A 6120-nucleotide genomic window follows, 5' to 3' on the forward strand; every position below is an offset into this window, starting at 1 on the left:
TGGCCACCACTGACCTAAGCTTGGCCACCCCACTCAAAACTGCAGTTTTTGTCCCTTTTTTTCTTGACAAGAAATGCATTTATTAAGGCGCGGAGCCACCGTATCTCTCTTTATGACCACATCAAACGGGAGACATTTCAGGCGCGTACTTCAACTTCGCCTCAGCGCCAGGCCCAAGTCAAACGAGCGCGGAAAGGAACATGTGCCAAACGAGCTTCAGTAGAACAACAGTGAACTGCGGTCTGGTGAGATGTTGTCAGTAAAACTTCGTATCATCACATTAAAGAACGTCCACTGCCGGGAGAGAGGGGTTATACATGAATAGGTATTTTTGACTTGTGTATTTCACTTTGGTCCAGTGCAATTAAGGGAGCCTAAAAATGTGAAAGAGAGCTCTAGGGTGGACCACACCTGGAGTAGACACGGATGAAAAAGTTACCACCTTATTTTGCAACGTGGAAGTAAGCTATTTTCAGTGAATGTGCAAGACTTCTGATTCATAACTTTAAGAAAAACAAGGTGCAGCAAACGGTCAAACTATTTGCTTTACAAGACAGTGCGTTTATTATTAGGACGATAAATTAGAATAATATGATGACAAATACCAGTTTGTAATATCAAGCAGCATAAAGGACTGCTTTATAAAGCTAAAATAACTGGAAGCATAATGAGTCCGTAAGTCTTGCACACTCAAGTCACAAATGGTCGCGCCCTGTCCTGTTAAAAACAAGGCACAGAAGGTCACAGTAATGATGTTATGACAGTTTTTGTTTGCCATAATGACTCATTTTCAAGAAATTTTTTTTTTGCACATGTATTTCAAATATCTACAAATCTGTCAGCATTCATAAATGAAATGAATTTTAAAAAATGTTCATATAAACCGAGTATATGTAAACTATATATATATATATATATATATATATATGTATATATAAATGTTCATATAAACTGATAAAACTGTGTATGAATATTGAAAATGCATCGCTGTAAACATGAATATTGTACTTAAGCTTTAGGATCAGGCAATGCTTAAACCAAATGCAGCAGAAACTGATTGTAATGCCCAATAGACACATTGGGAAATTAAACAGATAATATGCCTGAAAGAGGCTTTTATGGTTTTCATAAAAGCCCTGCCAATAATAGCCATGTAAACTTTTGAATGGGGTCATTTTTATAAATTCAACTATTATTTTCTCTTGTGGACTATATGCAAAGATCCTTTATGTGAAATACCTTATTCAGGTCAGTAATAAATAAACAATAACATGCATTTTGTATGATCCCTCTTATTTTGCTAAAATAATTAACATTTTGCAGATTCTGCAAGGTGTATGTAAACTTTTGACTTCAGTTGTATATATATATGACTATTTTTGTTTTAATAATTATATGTATCTTTTGGCTGTATTTTATGAAGTATAAAGCTATTGCTGCATGTTTGCAGTGCAGCCAAATGACTATGTAAAAGAGCGGCTTGGTAAAAAAAAAGTTGCAAACTGAACGATGCTATAATTATTAATATTTGGCCCTATTAAAAAACAAACAAGTCTATCAATGCAGGGGTAATTATTTCAACAGGTCCACATGGTGTAGCATATGCTTCATTCAGAAAGGAATAGCAACAAGTGGGTTAAATGAAAGCACAGTGTTGATGACACTGTACAGTACTACAGTACTTATTTTACAGCATTGTGCCTGAACATTAGTCCAATGGCCTGCAACATTATGTGCACAAAATAAATCACCCACAAGTCTAGCTGCATACCAAACACAACAGGACATGCATGAGAAGATACATTTGGATGCTATACATTTGTCTTTTTCATTCATTCAGTGGCCAATTCCTATATAATTGTTCTCTATATAACCTTTTAAAATGTACTGGTAATGAATGGGGAAAAGAAAAACTATTACATTTGTTGCATTACACACTAAACAGAGTTAAATCTTTCAAATACAGTGCTTTTAATGAAACTGCTTATAAATCAAACACATGGAACCCCACAAGGCTCCCTTTCTTTGTATTACAGATTCAGCAGATGTGTAGTATCTCAGGTGTCAGGTATCTCAGATTCAGTAGTATCTGCTGCAATGCCGAAAGACAGGTCAGAAAACTCCCTCCAGAGCTGTTTAAACACTGTTAGCATGTCAATCCAACCAATCTCTCATATCCTCCACCTCATTCCTCTTCTCCTTTCCTCTCTGATGAATAATCTTCCCCTCTATGTGAACTCCGTTGATAATACAAGGCTTGCAGTAAGAGCTCATTCATCAGACCGAGCTGCAAGCCACCACAGTCTGACATCCCTGTAAGCTTACTTTACTTGGTGTATGCTTTTGCGTATGAATGCACAGCTGAGTTGATTCGTTTGCATACCCCATTTGGCTCTTAAGTTTATAAACACCTTGCATTATTATTTAACACTTCTTATGGCAGCCTATTGCCATAAGCTGTTTATGTATTTCCACAAAATAAAATTTTAACAATTTACCCCGATCATCCTGTTTAAAGAAAAGTTTACATCCTCTTAGTTCTTGACATATTGTGTTGCCTTCCCTTTTGGAAAGAGCTCAAATGTGTAGAAGATGCTTGAAAATCAAAGTACACCAAGAATATGCACCTTTTTTTTTTCAGAACAGGGAGCAGCTCCACTCATGCACAGCACACAAAACACAAATAGTCATTGAACCAAAGGGTTGTAAACATATATATATATATATATATATATATATACACACACACATATATACACGTTTACAACCCTTTGGTTCAATGACTATTTACACACACACACACACAGACACACACACACACACACACACACACACACACACTTCATGTGTGTTACCATGATGGTGTTTGGTGTTTGTGTGAATGACACTGTGCACCTTCTATATATGTTATTATTTAAAAGCTGCTTGTGATGGGCTTTGGTTCATCATGTGACTTTCTCATCACCACCTGCTTTTGGTGGTTATCAGTGTATTACAAAGGTACAAAACAGATTTCAGTACTTCAATAGGTTGGTATATTAACATTATATCAGTTAATGAAATCACGGTTTTTAACTGTAAATTTAAGTTTTAAAACGTTGCTACCGTATTTTTTACGGTAAAATTCCGGCAACCACAGCTGCCGGTTTTTTACCGTAAATTTTTTTTACAGTGTATGCTTGTGCAGTCAGTTTCTGCTAAGGATCAGCTAAGATATGGAATAATGACAGTTTAGTGATAATAAAGCAAAATGATAATGTAATTCATGCTTATATGATAAACTTTGTGTGTAAAGTTTTGCTGTTGGAAGACAGACATTACATATAGGCTACAACTGCAGTACACAGGAGATGCACAAGATGCTTACTAGAGCGTCAGGACTGAAACCCACTGTGTAACAGAATAGTTTAATGTGTTTAGAGGATATAAATTCTTATTAGCGCTTAAGTTCACAATACATGTTTCCAGCTGTTTTAAAGCATCTGTCATGCGCTCCTCTAAAATCAATGTGACACTCTAAAGTCCCACGTTGCCACTTCATGACGTCCGTTATTGAGTTGAATTGCCTCTCAATCTGATTTGGCAAATAAATAAACTTGCCTAATTATTGTAAATGCCACATTTTCAATGTAAATAAGCACACACAAATTCTGATTAGTATGCTGTGTTAGAAGAGAAGCAAGCGAATTGTCAGGAATCAATAGTCAGTTGCCTAATCTAGATCCACTCAAGCGTTACGATGGGGACGTAAAGGCACAAGGATTCACACTTCAGTGTTCTGTAAAAGACTTTTATTTTATTTATTTATTATTATTTTTTGTCAGTTTTATATTGTTTGCACCATTATCTTGACTAAATTTATATCTACATAAGGCAAAAAACAAGTAATCAAGCCCTTAATGGAATTTGCAGCCGCCACTAAATGATTCACACATGCCAATAAATCTGTCCAAAAATTGTTTAAAAGAGACAGCAGCTGCAATCAGCTTGAGGAATAGACTAAATGTTCAAATGTGAGGAATAATCTAATGTTCGGCCGTGATTTGTTTGTGCAACAGGGCAAGACATTATTCATGGCTATTGTTGTTGCTTTTCTGTATGAAAATAGACATATAAACATAATGTAAAGACTTCATGTTCTTTTTTATTTTTAATTATATTTATTTTACAGAATTATTTAATATCCTTTAAAAACAGGAATTATATATTCTCCAAAATCCCTGCTTTATTGGGTCATTTTGACTTTCAAAATGACTGGCATTTCTTTATTTCAATGAAAATGTGAAAATATGTTTTTTTAAAAAAATGAAAATAAAATGCTCATGGATATTTACTGGGATGATCAATTGTCAAATAATATAAGCAATTTAAGATTATACGTCATTTCTATTTGTGGTAAGAGGTGGGGATCCTCTTTCAAACCTCTTTTCAAAAGACAGAAAAGGAGAACTCAAAAGGAAAAAGGAAAGAATCCATCAAGACTATTTTAATCGAATAAAGTTGTTTGTCCTGATGCTGAAAGGTTGAATAACAGACATCAATCTGTTACTGTTTTGTTTTTGGTCTTTATATTCTCTTGTATGCAGATGCATTAGGCAATCATTTTATTTTATTATGAAAGCTAAGGTAAAAAAAAAAAAAACTACAGGTGCAACATGAACTTTATGAACAGAAATGATGATAAAAAAAACAACATGAGGTATATCGAGTGAGTAGAAGAACAAGTAGCTCAATAGCGTCACCTTATGGTTGATAGTAAATTTTTTTTTTTTTTAATTATTAGGTTAAACGTGAAGCCAAACTGACTTCACTCATTAAGAACCAAGACAAAAACAAGAAGAGTCGTCTCATTTATAATAACTAATTCAGCTGCATTACACTGACATAAGGCCAATGGATATGAATAATTATAATGCAATTAATATTAAATTAGAAATATATAATGATGATGCATTACATTTACAACAAGATTTACATTGGTATTTAAAAAAAAAAAAAAACATTTAATAATATTAAAAAAGTAATCACACACACAGTGGATTACAGTAACTTCAAACAATTAGGATGAATTAGAAACCCAACAAAGGTCATAGTTATTCCTATCCTACACAGCTTAATCAAATATTGTACAACATATGATACATGTGCAGCGGTAGATATGGAAGTTTGCATAACTCTTTTTCTGGCTCAGCCATACTGTAATGCAGGAAAATAATCTTCACGTGTTGAGTGTAGGTTTACCTGCTGGGTTATTTCTGTCTGCAGCTGGGGAAAACTGGCTTCAATTTATAGATATTAATAGGGTAGTTCTGTTTTGGCACTTTTGTGACAGTTTAGTTTGCTGGTTGATATTGAGGATTTCAGGATAGATACTGTTACCAGAGGTGGTTACAGAGAATCATTTAAGCAGATTCATTTATAGTAAATCTACTGAAGAATTGAATGTAAAGCACGCCATCAGATTAGTGCCTCCTCCGCTTTCTCTTTGTTTAGACTCCTTCCATGAAAAAAGTTCCAGTATGCTGCTAGTATGGCTAATGGCTGTTGTGCAAATCGGGCATATCATGAACTACTGGCTCACTGACAAATGATTGTCAGAATCAGGAGATGTCAAATGGGCAGTTGTGGCCTAGCCAAATGTGTTACCAAATATACTGATTAGTTTTGTACTTCTTTTGTTTTCCCCCCATTCATTTTCGATATTACAAATCTCAGATATAAGATTGTTTATTCATTGCCATCTAGTTTGCTAAAGTGTCTTCTAACGTAAATATACCAACACAACACATGGATTCAAAAAGGATGAATGTACAAAAAAAGAGTGCAAGTATATCAGAACATTTACATGAATATAAATGAAAACATATTGTCGGGATCCTGCCCTGAGAGTCGTGAATGTTTCTTTGTTTTGTGTCTGAGCACATGGCTCTGTCTCTGTTTGTGCTTGCCATGTGCTCCTCTTGTCCCACCTCCAGTGTTGCCAACTTAGCAATTTTGTTGCTAGATTTAGCAACTTTTCAGACTACCCTAGCAACTTTTTCTTCCAAAAGCACCTAGCAACAAATATAGCTATTTTTTAAATGTATTTGGCAACATTTAGCAACTTTTGATAAGTGACTC

The sequence above is a fragment of the Sinocyclocheilus rhinocerous genome, unplaced genomic scaffold (assembly GCF_001515625.1).
Source record: "Sinocyclocheilus rhinocerous isolate Xijiao unplaced genomic scaffold, SAMN03320098_v1.1 scaffold2310, whole genome shotgun sequence".
Taxonomy (NCBI): Eukaryota; Metazoa; Chordata; class Actinopteri; order Cypriniformes; family Cyprinidae; genus Sinocyclocheilus; species Sinocyclocheilus rhinocerous.